We start from the raw sequence: 15,645 nt of genomic DNA, 5'->3' as shown, positions 1-15,645 counted from the left end.
AATTTAGAAGGTTCCACATGACACAGACTGCTGGATTTGTCGATCCAATAAAGAAATTAGTACGGCAAAGGTTAGAGTGAGGAAAAGGAGGAAATGATGGAGGTAAGGAGACAAATCCTAAGGATCAGCTTAACTTGAAATGTGTGTGTTTGTGATTAATTACAAACTAACATTAAATAATAACAAATCCAACTTGCTTCTTACAAATGTCCATTCATAAATGAATTTTCCTGGATTTCTAAAAATAAATCTAATCAAAAGAACTCTTGGAAATAAAAGGGAAGAGGAGAAAAGTATCAATTGATGACCAATGGATCAGATACCATAGAGAGCATCTACAAAGTGGAGAGAATAAAAGAGTTAACAATGCTAGGAATTTACAGGAGACACATCCAAGCAAGGAGCTAGCAATAACACCTGTGATCTCAGATATTCAAACACCAATGCGAAAGTATGAGTCACAAACAAAGTGAATCAGAAATCGCAATGCAAGGAGCTAAATCAGACCTCAGAGGCATTAACTAACTGGGGCTTAGTAGGATAGGAAATCAAAGCTGAACATGGAATTGGAAGAGGATGTCAAATTTAAAGGGAAGGAAAATTATTACCCCCAATACACCCGCAGAGCAAATGGAGGGTGGGGGGTTGTCAGGGTTTAGAAAATAGAATACTGGCAAGAAGATCATTATAAATGTGTGGTGGAGAATATCTACTCTACAAAGGAGCAGAAAAACTAATAATCCCTTGGTTTGTCTAAGTGAGGGCAAGCCTCTTCCTGATAACATCACCTCTTAACTCCCTATTCAAAATGGATGATACACAGGCTTGAGGATGAGCAATATACTAAAAATGAAATTATTTCACCTTCTCTAAAAAGTCTCAAATTTCTTTCTTTTATACCCCTTTCCAATTGGGAAAGGGAGAAAGGTATTGGGGGGAAGTGGAGAAAAAGAGATATTAGATATTATACTTAGTGGGGATTTTGGTAGAACACTTTCCATTTAATCTCACAGTCTTGCTTGCACTAAATTTAATGCACTAATGTTTAAAATGAGGAAACCTCTAAAGAAAGATGACAATTTTTTAAAAATGATTTGAAAGGAAAGGTCTAAGGAAGGGGGACAGGATGATAGTTATATGGATGAACAAAAATAATCTTTCAAATTTATATGATCTTAAAAAGAAGATAAATGGCCAACAACAAATGAAATTATATTGTTTTTACAGAGAATGGAAATCTTATTATTACCATTTTAAAATGAAAGTTTCATTACTACATTTGTATTCATATCACAGCTATTTTGGGGTATACCCTACTACTACCCAGGGATTCTTACCAGGTAGATAAAGTGAAGGGAAAAAGAAAAGAAGAAAATGAGAGAAAGAAGGAAGTAAGGAGGTAAGGAGAGAGTGAAGGAAAATGGGAGGGGAGGAAGGAATGTAGCTTGAGTAAAGACCATGACCACTTCTGACCATGTATACAATATTCTCCACCTATAATTCAACACTTTTCTAAAACGAAGAAAGCAAATGTTAACACATATTAAAATGATGTTCAAAAAATGTTGTTGGTTCAACAATACCTCATTTAAAGGAATTCACACAGTAGTAAAGTTTAAAATTGGTTTTGCTATTTGACCTGCCTAATTTACCCTCTTAACAAGTGAGAATTCTTTTGCATTGTTGTTTCCTTAAATTAAGGCATCCCTGATATTATTTTGACTTAAATGGGTCATCACCTCGGGCTGGGCAACCATATGGTATGCAGAGAATTCTGTTGTAATTTAAAGCCTAAAGTAGATTTTTGTCCTTGACATCATATACTTATATCCATTCAATATTAGGTAATGTTGGATGGTAACCAAAAAAAAAAAAGCTTGGGGCTAAGAGAGAAGAGACAATAACTGGTCAAAATAGCATATTTAACTAGATAATTCTGGATGTCCTCTCTGCTTATGATAAACCCATTATTCAAAATATAGCTTAAAGAAGAACCTCTACTGTCTATAAATACCAGATCACTTATGCTCACACAAAAAAAAGTCAATCCAAACATTTATTAAAGACTAATTATGGGAGGGAGAGAGGGGGGTAATTTATGAAGCCCTTACTAGCACAGCTGCTGGGGAGACAAAAGCAAAGACTATCCCTGTTAACTTGCAGTCTAATGTGGGAAATAAAACATAAAGGGGAATGGTGATACTATGTTCAGGAAAGTTACTGAAATAATGGGGGGGGGGGGGGGGGGGAGACGGACGGGACACGTACCTTAGGGAGGTAAATTTACACACCCTATTAAGAAAATATGACAACTTTTATTTGATCTGAGTTAATGGTTCCATTCCACTGACTCATGCCATGTAACTAGATAAGAGTCACTGTGTCCCATGGTATGCTGTTGTTTTCCTCAAATAAGTGGGTCTTGTCCTTTTTTGGCCATAGGTGGCCTCAGCACTGGGCCTATGCCTTTACCATCTTCTGTCTTAGATGTTGGGATGAGATAGAGAAAGAAAATTACCTTTTCCCTAGGAAAATCATAAGAAGGAGATGAAGACACCATGAATGGGGAAATACATGATAAATAAGCTTACAGATGTGCTGGCAAACTGATGACACACAAAGACCTCTCCAGGGTCATGTGCAGGCCGCTGGCCAAGCCAGTGACCCGAACACTGTGGGTGGAGTATCCTAGCTTCTCTCCACATTACCAGCCGGCCCCCTCAAACACAAGGAGAGGGTATGAAATACTGGGGCCTCCCCAGAAACCCAGAGGTGGATGGGATGCTGCAAACAATCAGGTGGAGGGCATAGGCATGCAGTTGTGGGTGGGTGGGGCATGGCATGGGATCCCTAAAATGTTCCAAAAGGTTTGCCATAACTGGCTTATAAGATGTCTTAGTTTTGTTGAGAAAAAAGATCATGGGAAAAAAAAAAGTCTTGTGAAGAAAACAACACCCCAAAGATGACAATAATGTAAATGAAGATGGCAAAACTCAAGTCAAATATACAAAAGATGGCAATGGAGTCAAAGTCCTTCCTTTAAGTTAACTAATACTGAAAAACACAAGTGGAAAAAAGAATGACTGTCAAAAAAACCTTGGGCAGTAAATACTGTTGGACCTCTTTGGAGTTTTCTTTGCAAATATACTAGAATGGTTTGCTATTTCCATCTCGAGCCTATTTTCCCAATATGGAAATGGAGGCAAACAGAGATAAGTTACTTGCCCAGGGTCACAAAGCTAGTAAGGTCTGAGGTCTGATTTGAACTTAGATCTTCTTGACTACAGGCCCAGTGCTCTATCAATTGCCTGCTGCCCTCACTACTTTAACGGAGAGTCATTTTTGTCTTTAAGTCTTATATCAAATCTATCAGTCAGTAAAGAAATTAACACATACAAACTCCATCAAAAGACCACCATAAAATAATCACAGCAAAACACATCATGAAGGAAGGAATCTTTCTCTGCCACAGCAAATGACCCTTCTTTCTATCCAGGACCCTGGGAGAAGAGGCTATAACAAATCTGTGACAATAATGACCAGCCAAGAGGTCTGGAGCTTCCTGTGACCACAATAAAAAGGTAAAATAAAAAATTTGTAAGATATAAGAGTGCTGTGCCATATAGCAGATCACTCAGCAAATGCAAACCACTTTAAAAAAGGCTAAATGTATACTTATATTAACAAGTGACCATTAATCAATAACTGAAAAATGAGTAGGAAATAAGGCTAAAGTTAGTTTAAAAAAAAAGGGTTGACTCTCAAACCAAGAACAATATACATTTGACACAAGATTCACTAAGAAACCCAGGGATAGAAATTACAAAGCAGGTTGGAAAGTCTGTAAGTGAAACAGTGATGACAAAAATATAAACAAGTGAGAAAAGGACAAAATAAAACTACAAAGTTGCAAACTGCTAGGGAAGGTAGAGAGTAGAAGCATTCTCAGGGTGGAAACTCCCTTCACCTACTTAGTGTAGGGTACTGTCTTTTAAAAGTATGAAGATGGGGAAGCTAAGTAGCATAGGAGAAAGGGCACCAGTCCCGGAGTCAGGAGGACCGGGGTTCAAATGTGACGTTAGACACTTCCTGGCTAAATGACCCTGGAAAAGTGATTGAATCCCGATAGCCTACCTTATGCCACTCTTCTGTCTTAGAACTAAAACTAAGGAAGTATGGGGGAGGGAAAAGGAGGGTGTAAGGATAATTTTAGGGTTGTGACCTAATCTAAATTAATTTGATCACCAGAGAAAATACCATATAAAATACCCAAATCAGTTTGGAAATTTATGATGATTTTAATTAATATAGAGGGAAGGAATTAAGGAGAAGAAAGAGAAGAGGGTATAGGATTTCTCCCACCTGGCCTGTGCCAGGGAAAGTTCAAAGACCTCCACCACAAGGTCTTTGACGAATAGAGGTTTTTCTAAGAGGATAGTGTTTGGAAGGTAAAGGAGAAAATAATCAGTCTAAACTCCTGGAGAGATCAGTAAAGTTGCCTCACCTGAACGAGGCTACTAAGCTTCTCCCAGTATAGTATGAAGGAAAACTCACCACCAACCCCAGACAATGGCTGCCACCACTCGAATATGCCAAAATGCTCAGCAGGCTGCCTCCAGAGTCACCTCTCAGCGGAAGAAGGCCGGAGAGAGGAAGTGGCGCGAAATACATGGACAGTTTTTACATCACTTTCCTGCGTCTCACATGTACCAATGGTAGCTTAAGCTTGACTTAGGACAGCTCAGGGGATCTGTCAGTTGTTTCTGATTTGTCATTTGCTAGCCCATGTCTATCATAGGCCATCCTCCTAAATACTTAATCCTTAAGTATGGGTGTAGACATTCCTGTTTTTGTTAGAATAAGTAGGGTGGAGTAATCTAAAATTCACAGGGGAGAAAGGGTATATGTGTGTGTGAATATAATAAAAGAAAAATAAATGGAAGACAGGTAGAAAGACAATGTCTAAAACTATGAAGGAGGGAAGGAAGGGGAGAAATGATGACAAAAATAACATAGCAGTTTTAATTTTCTCTCATGCCTTTTGTGTTCTTAAGGCAATAAAATCCCTGATTATTGAGCCTTAATTATCAAATAGGTCTGGTTTAGGTCCTTAATTAACAAAATACAGAGTTTGACTTGTTATGCAGAATGGTAGCACATGTCACCTGACAGTTGGTGGTTTTAGAGATGCAACCCCTAAAAGAGTTGTTTTAAGGTGGCAAAGCTCCGATTACTCAAAAAATTAGTTTCCTTTTAAAAATCCATGGAATTAAATTTTTCTTTGACCACATTATTTTTCAATAACAATTAGAGGCAGATTTCCCTCTCTGCTTATTTAAAGTGCATTAGCAAATGTGAAAAAAATCTGAACTTGGATGAGAGCAGTGGAATCAGGAGCAATGAAAGCATCTGCGTTTTGCCAAAGCAGTATTTCATTACTTTTCAGCATTAGCTGGCAATGTCTCGCAATATTTACTGAAGTGCAAACCAAATGTTTTCATCTGGACAAAAATCAAACTGTGGTATGTTACAACCACAACAGAAATCAGTGTAATCCAAAAGCCTGCTCTCTCTAATTTAGGCTGTGGTTTCTAAAAAATTGGATACTTCTCAGGAAAGCATGTTGACAAGACAAACCCCTCAACCCCTTCTCTCTTCCCTCTTCCTTTCACCATTTCTTTAACAAATTAAAGATAGCCCAGTTTTGCTTTAGACAAATCTTCTAATCATTACTACTCTCTTTAAATGAGATGTAGAAACTGGTAGTTCAAATTCTTTGGACAGAACCAATACAAACTGGCCAGTGATGATGATAATATATTTTATCAATATATGAGATAGTATTTGACCTATTCACTGACATAATGCAAAACTGACATTATTTCTGATCAAAGATGATGGGAGAAAGACTTTGATTTAGTGCCCATCACCACCATCATATACTAGTAGCAAATTGAGGGAAGGAGGACAGAGATATAGTCTTTGTAGAACTACCTTTTGTGACATTTTAATAATCTGGGTATTCTTGCTTTGTCATTCCAAAGTCCTGTATTCTTATCACCCCATGAGTTAATGTTTGATAGTTTAAAACTAGGAAGAACCCCTTCAAATGAGAAAAACTCGTTCTAACTCAGTAATTATACCCTCTTTCTCTAATAGGTGTACAAATACCTTCCTTGTAAAGACACACATATAGACATTTATATAGCTACAACTTAAACATATAAATTCAAAATCTACTCTTCATATAGCCAGAAATCCAAATCAAAGAGAACTCCAGTAGATTAATACAAAGCTGTAGCCTAAAAGAGCATCCAGGCAAAGAGAAAAGAAAATGAAAAAACCTATTGAAATAGTATGAAAACCCTCATGCTCTATTTTGTAAATCATAGTCAGGAAATGTATCAACAATGTGTTTTGAAAATATATAAGTTGGGAGAGAAAGTATGAGTAGTATTAATGGGGAAAAAGCAGGTAGGTAAACTAGGAAATTAGAACCTACCTGAATGTTCTGAACTATTGAGAATAGCTGGGGAAGCAATATCATATTTGGAAATATAGAGTTCTTGGCCAAATGGAATTTTTTTAAAGGATAGGTAATAAGTGAAGTAATGGCCTGAAAATGAGATTCAACAATGGTATTGGTTTCATCAACATTGCTGACCTCAGTGAAACAGAGCACAGTGAATACCACCTCCCACACTCCCCCTCTCTTTCTTCCCTATGTTTCACATTCATTCTCTTTGAATTGATTGATAGGAGGGTGATTTAAATGCGGATGGAACCAGAGGGATAGGATTGGGCCAGTATCAGAAGATAACAGGCTGGGAAGACCAACAGAGCCCAGGGCAGGCAGAACCTGACTCTAAAATGACACACAGATCACTCAGTGAAATGGAAAGTAGCTTTAATAAAAGAAATAAAGTAGAAGGGAATGGGATAACCTAAAGCTAATTTTCTAGTACCCCAGAAACTAATATCTCTTCACAGAGATTTCTCCAGAGTGATTTTTCCTACTCTAATCCTCTCCTCACTGCCTAAAATTCCCAGTTCCTGATCTCAGCTAAACTAAACCTCCCTTGGCTGGTTTTAAGAAAGGGGTCTGTGTATGCCTGATAGGGTCCCCAGGAAGGTCCTAGATCCAAAGGGACCCAAGGCCTAGTCTCACAATCAGATGCCAGATGGTTCAGCATCACCAGGAACTACAGTAGATAACACACAGATCAGCAAAGAAAGCAGGGCAGCTGGACAGCAAAACAGGATAGGGAATTTAGGGTAGTATAAGCTACTAAGGAAAAGCAGCCTGTCTCTCCGAGGTCAAAGCAGAGAAAGACCCCTAAACCTCAGTTAACTGTCTCTCCCTTACTTTACAATTCTAGAATTCTCTCCTTGTTAGTCTCATGCCCCTGCAAACTTGCTCTAATCCTGTCTTCTTTACAACAGAACCAACCTAAGGGATAACTCTTTGAAGAATTCCTACTGAAGGGAACAGGCTATAAAAGTGGCCCCATTACAAGCAGAATGTTGCCCTCCTAGCTTGATTTTAGGGTTATACAGAACATACACTTATCATCTTCACTAACCTGGTTTTGAGTTTCTGTGCAAGTGATGAGGAAGGAAGAAATATCTATAATTAAAGCTGGCACTCTTTACCCACAATCTTTTCCAGATGTCCTAGAAAGTCTCTCGATTGCCTCTTTTCCCTAGTTTACGATTTTAAAAATCTCAAAAATACGCACAGTGAATCAAATATAAATCTACAGATAGCCTTCAGATTCAATTAAATTTAACAAGTATTGATTTCATTTATTTAATTTAACAAGCAGCATTTATCATGTGTGCTAAGCCCTTGAAATACAAAGGGAGCAGAGCTGGGCCTGAAGTGTGAAAAAGATCCAAGTTCAAATCCAGCCTCAGACACTTATTAACTGTCACTTTCCAAACTCTATCTCATTTTCCTCAACAACAACTACAAAATAGTGGTGGTAATAATACCACCTACCTCCCAGGGCTCTTTTAAAGATGACAAATGATAACAAACCTCTGGCACAGGTGCGAAAAATGGCAGGGTGCTCTCTGTGGACACAGAGCTGCCCTCACCCCAAGTTCATTACCAGACAGGCAGAGGGACTCAATAGGAGCTATTTCCCTCCCCCTTTCCATGTGCCTGAGGATATTTTTTCACATCACCTACCCCTCTGCCCAGCAGCCCAATGAAAGCACTTCCTCCCTCTCCTGTGTTGGGAAAAGGAGGGCAGGACACCCTTGGCACTGTGTGAGGGTGGGGGGGTGGGGTACGGGCACAGCACTCAGTTGGGATTGGGAGGTAGCACTTCTCTAAAAGCTTTGCCATCACTGGCTTGACATAGCAGGAGTAGATTAAGTCCTTCCATTCATTCATCCTTCCTTCCATCTTTCCTTTCTTCCTTCCCTCCTCATTTCTTATGATGCACTAGACATATCCCATTAGGTTAGAAATGCAGTTACACAGATAAGTATATACACAATGATTGTCCCAATAGAATGTCAGATCTCTGACAATAAGCTCTTTTTGTTTTTGGTAAATAGTTGTAACAAAAGTGCCTGGTGTGTAGGAGGTCAGGGAGTGTGTGCCCATTGGTTGATAACATAGAATACTTTGGCAAGGAGGTTAAGACTTGAATTCAAATCCAGCCTCAAGGCTTTGAATAGCTACATGACCCTAAGCAAGTTGTTTTTCATCTAAAACATCCATCTTGCCTATTTATTGCAGAGCAGAACTGGCCCCATTAGCCTTCTCTGAACTATAAAGACAAGGAAGAGCAGTCTCTCCTTCCATCACAATTCAAAATAGGCCACAGTCTGCTTAAAAAATGTGTTCCTGGTCTCTCTAAAAGGATCTCAGCAAGGACAGGAAAACACTGAGGGAACCAATCAATGGGAGGCAAGGATGAAGCTACACAGGGCAGCCCCAGCCAACAAGTAGTCTGCTTTAGCCAGGAACAAGGGAGGGAGAAACACGAATGGAGAGGTGAGGTGCTCATGGTGTGCCTCCCTGCCTTGCTCCTCACTCTCCTACCAGTCCCCTAGCAGCTCATCAAGGTCACAAAGCAATTAAAAGAGATCATCTTCCTCAAGCAGGATCTTCTTTCATAACTAGCCTGATAAACCTGTCCCTAACAGGGAAATAGCTTACTCAGCGGGATCTAGCCCACTTGCACAGGAAACAGTCGGATGAAAAATAAAGAGTTTCATAAGCCAAGAGTTTGTGGTTTAAGAAAGAGAAAGGAAAAGACTCTGAGAACTGTTTCACCATCTCTCCCCAAAAACTGCAAGATACAGACAGGGCCCATTGAGAAGTTGTGGATTCAGTTCAGAAAGCTTTTCCCCCCCTCCCAAACTACTTTCTATAATGTGAGGTATTCCCATCTTGTTCCTGAAGGTTCCTTCTGTGCTCAGGGATTGTTTAATTGCTTTTTAGCAGGTTAATCCCCTCTCATTATATGACCACTATATCACCCCAGGCATCTGCCCTACTTAGAATTCATTCTCCCATAATATTCAAAGTCACTGCTGAATGGCAAAATGTGCTCTGGAGGGGAAAGCATACATACTTTCGTGGAGAACTCCACAGGCATCCCTTCCCTCCTCCTGTTTCTATCAACTGGAGGCTGGCAGGCTGCCTGTCTTTGAAACTCTTGTGTCATAAAGGTAATGCTATCGCAGAATCACTAGAGAAAAGGCCCCAAAATGGCAGCTCTAAAGATTTTTTTTTAATTGACCTCTTTTAAAATAATACAGTGCATCTCCACCAAATGGTACTCAATGCCAAATCATGGCAACCAGAGTACCACGGATACCATTCATTTCCAAGGTTCTGCTTTGGGGTTCCCTCTTGTAGCATCCCAAGCTTATATACAATAAGAAACCTTATATACAATATATCAAAATGAATTTGATCATGATACTTAAAGTAGATTGAGAGTAATGAGAGATAGGGAAGTGTTAATAGAAAGGGGAAATTGGGGCAGAGAAATTTTAGTGCAAAGGGAAATCCATTCCATTTTTCTAGTAAAAATGGCATATACATTGTTATTGATAGATACAGAATCTCATATACTATTTTGCCTCAATAACTCAGATGTCTTGGATTCCGTCAAAATGAATAATTCCTTTCCAATGACAAAGTCAACAATCCTTCTCCAAATTCATTAGGAGGCCATGGAGGATGGGTGAAGCAGCAAAAAAAAAAAGGAAAGGAAAAAAAAGAATCATCCTCACTCTGTGGTCAATCTGGTAATTAGCCTCTCTGAACTAAGTTCTGCTATTCCTCAAATGGCAGACACTTCCACAGGGCCTAGTCCATGAAATCCCTGCAATTCTGATAAGTCCTGACAGTGTAGAGCATTCACAATCCCATGCAAATTCTACACTAAAAAGAGGCATGCAAGCCAAAAGACTTAATATTTTACTTAGAAAAAATTAATTTCTTAAAAATGAAAGTCCCATTCAGATCACCTGAGTCATCAGGTTTCTAGAGTAATGTGTTGAGTGATAAGTTTCATCCCCCCATCTGTAAATAATGTAAAATTAGATGAGCAGAAAGATAACAAAAACTATTAGGAATAATTTCATTCTGGTGACAGGAAATATAACAATGTAAAGATATGTATACTATTCTAAACAAGCTCAGGTCCTCTTCACATGCACCAATGAAAGATACTAATTATGCCTTTGGCAAAGGTTATGTGAGCTCAGGCAGAGCAGCTATTTAGAGGTAAGAACACTGCAAACACCAGGTATATTTCTGCATGTTTGTTCCATTATCTCTTCCATTAGAAATTCTGTGTCAAGATATTAAAATGGGAAGGAATAGACACTGGCCAAATGTAGCTGACTGACCTTTAAATGCCTTATAATAAGATATAAAGTTGTCTATGACTTTTTAAATACCAAATTAGTGGGCATATATACTTTTATGCACAGTTTTAAGTGCCAGAGGAACTTTTGAGGATCTCTACTAATGCAATTTTGAAAGGGGGAATATAAGAGAGAAGGAAGAGAAGAGAGGGTAAGAACTGTTTTCTTACAGCTAAACTTTTATTCCATGTGTCACAAGTATAACTACTCAGCCTAAAACCCTGTTTTAGTCTATATTCTACCTTCTTAGTTTTTAGTCTTTTATATATAAACCCAAATAGAACTGAACACCTTTAAAGTAAAATATACTAGCTCTTCTTTTTGACTTCTTTATCCAAGTGAATCTTGCACCAAAGCAGTTCTTACTTAGTTTACTAGATGATTAGTTTACTAAAAAATGCCTGGGCAAGGTGGCCCTTTCCAAACACAAAAGCATTAGACAATACTCTGCAGCAAAATACTTTTTCTATTAAAGTCACCAAGGACAAATGATTTGACTGACTGCATTCTCTTCAGGATTTTGATTTTATGCTATGCAGTACTCATGTGGTACCTTATAACATAAATCTCTAAAACTGGAGCAGGAATGATAAGGATTTGGATTCCTTATGGTCAAAATATATCTAAATATCTAACAAGGGGCTTGCAGTCACAAAAACTAACCCTCTGTATCACACATTTCATATGACAGCTATCCATGCTATGCCTTCCAATCTCCCTCACCCAATTCATGAGAGGCTATTCAAAACAGATTGTATACAAAGACACTTTCCCAGGGTTTTTCAAATACATTCTGCCTTGTCCCTTCCCTTTAAAACAAAACAAAAAACAACCCAACTATCTTAGTTGTACACTTTAGGGAAAGCAAGCAAAAGAAAGCAAAAAAGAGCTTGCATTTTTGCTAATTCCCCACTTTAAGGCAGCTAAAAGTAAACAGTAAACATTGTAAAAAAGTAAACATTGGCTCTTCATTGCAAATATAAAGCTTTCAAGGCTCACTGAATCTTTCTGAGGTTCCAGAAAAAGAAGCTGGCTATTAACTTCCTCAGGTCTGGAAAAGGCTCTCACATGAGAAATGGGATGATTCTCTTTTACCTGATGACTTGGAACAATTAAGTTGGATATCTGATAAGTTGCCAACAAATATCACTTGAGAAATAAACCTAACAGGATCTCTGCCAAAGCAATACCAACAATCTGAAATATCTAATACCATATGTGGGTATAAAAGCAGGAGATATATTTGTTGTTTTCATACCGATAAAAGGATCGTGCTTTCCATGTCTCTCTCCTTCAAAATAATAATTAACACAACTCCAACCTACTAGTAGTGTTCAAGATACAACCTTCAAACTCAGGATAAGCTTTACTAATTTAGAAAACTAACCCATATAATATATTCCCTCTAAATATGTAGGGTGTATCTCCTCTTATTATCTATTTCATTGCCAACAGACACAACTCCACCGACCCACCCATCATCCTGCAGTCATTTTTAAGGTCTCCTTTCCTCCATGATGAAATCATCTCTGATTCCATCTCTACAATGGCTTGTAGAACTTATTAAATGCCATTTTTCAATCCAAAGTCTCAAAATTCCAAATGATTTCACTATCATAATGGTGTTATTCTTTATTTTTGACCCTTTGGGTGTCAGAGCTTTGATTTCACCAGTGGAAGATATTCTCCCTGTAGAAAACATCTATCCATGGATTCAAAGCCATGAACTCTTCTGTCATTAACTCTGAGAGAGCTGCCTAAGGTTTTCAAAAGATTATGTGGTTTCAGAGACAATTATAACCAAGGTCTTGAACGCAGGTATTCCAGACTCAAAGATCAAACTGTTATTCACTGTCATAATATATTACTGAAAAAATAAAATAGTTGCAAAATGTTGGTGACATTGTCTCTGGACCTGTGCACATCCTATTCTTAGTTTGTGAAATTCTCTCCCATCTATATTAATATTTCTTTTCTTCAAAGCTCTATTGATATTTGATCTATTTTTCAAAAATTTTCATGTATTACATTATTCAATAATAACACCCTTACTAGATTCATGCTAAATTTTTAATTCATAAGTGTTCAATCACCTCCCTTGAACAAAAGTTCCTTGAAGACAGGTAAAATGTCTTTCTTCTGAAAATGCCCAAGTATAGCCCAGCTGAGGCTACAACACACCACATCTACTGTGGCAGATTCTGAGCCAACCTCCAGACCCTGAGATCCCACCTGGGACAACAAAAGTACATCCTCCCACACATACCTGTAAAGCTCCAAAGCCCAGCCCAAGCCTTGAGGGCAAGATGGTTGGCACAGGACACCTGATCCCTGTAAACCCAGAACAAGACCCAGAGCCACAGTCCAAGCTTACAGTGAGGACTTAAATAGCACACCTGGACTGTTTAAACCAGGGGTACCCTGGCCCATAACAAAGCTCAAGGTGAAGTTAAAAGCCCTTTAGCAAGGAAATCCACAGGGTGCCTGAACTGATCAAATGAGTGAAACCCAGTCTTCTCACAAGGCTGAGACTAGACTTTGAGACCAGCACAGAGCAGCTCACTGAGCTATGAGCTCTGCAAACCATCAGCAGCCCCTGGAGGTGATTGAATCAGTGGAAGGAGGTGACTCTCAAGAGCACAGGCCATCACACTACCTCTGAAGAACTAAAAGCCAGAAATAGAGCAAAGGGAAAATTTAAGTTTCAGAGAATACCCACTCTACCCTGAGACAGAGACCACCTTGAAAGTAAAAGTGAAATTGAAGAAAAAGGCTAGGATAATAAGCAAACATCAAAAAAAAAAAAGGGGGGGGGAGAAGAAATTACCTAACCATAGAAAATTTCCATGGATACAAGGAAGAGCAAGGCACAGACACAGAAAGGGACAGTAAAAGCAAACATGCAAAGCTTCAAAGAAAAATATGAATTGGTCTCATGCTCAGAGCTCAAAAAGGATTTCAAAAACCAATTAAGAAAGGCAGAGGGAAAATGTGGTAAGGGGGTGTGGGGAATGAAAGCAAATGCAAGAAGAAAATGACAACAGAACTGACCAAATGAAAAAGGAGATTCAAAACTCACAGAATAAAAGAATCCCTAAATATTAGTTGGGCAACTAGAAGCTAGAGTACATGAGACATCAAGAAACAATAAAAGAAATCAAAAGAATACAAAAACAGAGGAAAACAGGAAATGACTCATTGAAAAGACAACTGACCTAGAAAGTAGATTCAGGAAATACACTTTAAGAATTATAGGACTACCTGAAATCAATGATTTAAAAACAAACACTGGATGTCTTAATCCAAGAAATTATTAAAGAAAACTGCCTTGATACGCTTGAAGAAAACCAAAATTCTAAAGAATGTACCTATCACCTTCAGAAATAAACTGGCAAATGACAATTCCTAAAAACATTATATCTAAACTCAAGAGGCTCCAAGCCAAACAAAAATTGCTGTAAGCAGCTCCCTCAACCCCCCCCCCCCCCCCCCCCACCAAACACCATGGAGCAAAAGTCAGGATTACACAGATTTAGCAGCCTCCACATTAAAGGATTGCAAGGCTTAGAATATGATAATCTAAAAGGCTAAGTTTACAACTCAAAAATCACCTATTTAGGAAAACTGGGGGGAGAGGAGATCATTTAAAAATATAGAAGATTCCCAAGCATTCCTAGTGAAAAAGTCCAGATATAAACAGAAAATTTTATATCTAAACACAAGACCAAAGAAAAATCTAAAAAGGTAAATAAGAGCAAATTTTAAAAGGATTCAATAAGGTCAAACATATGTATGACTATGTAGAATGATGATATTTGTAATTTTTATCACTATCTGAACAGTTTAGGAGTATATACAAAAGATATAAAAGTAAGCTGATCATGACATTAAAAAAAAAGGGGGGGGGGGGGACAAAAAAGGGAATTGCATTGAGCAATGGGGTAAATTACCTCACCTAAAGAGACATGAAAAACAACTAATTACAGGGTGGAGGAGAAAGAGAGTTGTGATAGGAAATACTTAAACTCTCATTCATAATTATCTCAAAGAGGGAATAACAACAATACTCACTACAGAATAGAAATCTACCTTACCCTATAGTGAAGTATGAGGGAAATAAGAAAAGGGCAAAGGTTGGTAATAGGGGAGGGAGAGATGGGGGGGAGGGGGGACAAACTTATCCATGAAACAATAGCACAGTAGATAAAAAAACAGAATCATATAATATGTTGTTTACAAGAAAGACATGAGGCAGGTAGACACAAACAGAGAAAAGAGAAAGGGCTGGAGCAGAATTTATTGTATATCATCTTAAGTGAAAAAAGCAGGAGTATCAATCACAAACTAAGGCAAAGCTAAAACAAAATGAGATGAGATTAAAAGATATAAGGAAGGAGATTACATCTTGCTATAGACAACAAAGTAATATCAATATTAAACAGAAACACACACACACACATCAAATGGTATAGCTTCTAATTTTTTGAAGGAGAAATTAAATGAGCTTCAGGAGTGTGAATCTTAAAACTTCTCAGACTCTACTTTAGAACATTTGGTTGAGGCCATTCCCCATTTAAACAATGGAGGTACTTGATCAAGAATGTATTGGGAACTTTAACATTACTCCACCCATAGGTAGACAGTGCCTTAGGGGAAGACAAAGTTGTAAACTCCTGATAGAACAATGAAAAAAGTCCCTAACTCATATTTATAGTGAGGTCAAAACCATAAGCTATGTCTATTTTT

At 38.2% G+C, this 15,645-nt stretch overlaps 1 protein-coding gene across 7 annotated transcripts in view; it reads right to left on the bottom strand.

The window, feature by feature from the left end:
* Nucleotides 1-15,645, bottom strand: part of JARID2 (jumonji and AT-rich interaction domain containing 2) — a 309,369-nt gene that overhangs the window by 66,278 nt on the left and 227,446 nt on the right. The gene's annotated exons all lie outside the window — the stretch shown is intronic.

Source organism: Monodelphis domestica, chromosome 3, assembly GCF_027887165.1.
Source record: "Monodelphis domestica isolate mMonDom1 chromosome 3, mMonDom1.pri, whole genome shotgun sequence".
Taxonomy (NCBI): domain Eukaryota; kingdom Metazoa; phylum Chordata; class Mammalia; order Didelphimorphia; family Didelphidae; genus Monodelphis; species Monodelphis domestica.
The sequence above is the reverse complement of the archived record's forward strand: the minus strand, read 5'-3'. Positions and strand labels throughout refer to the sequence as shown.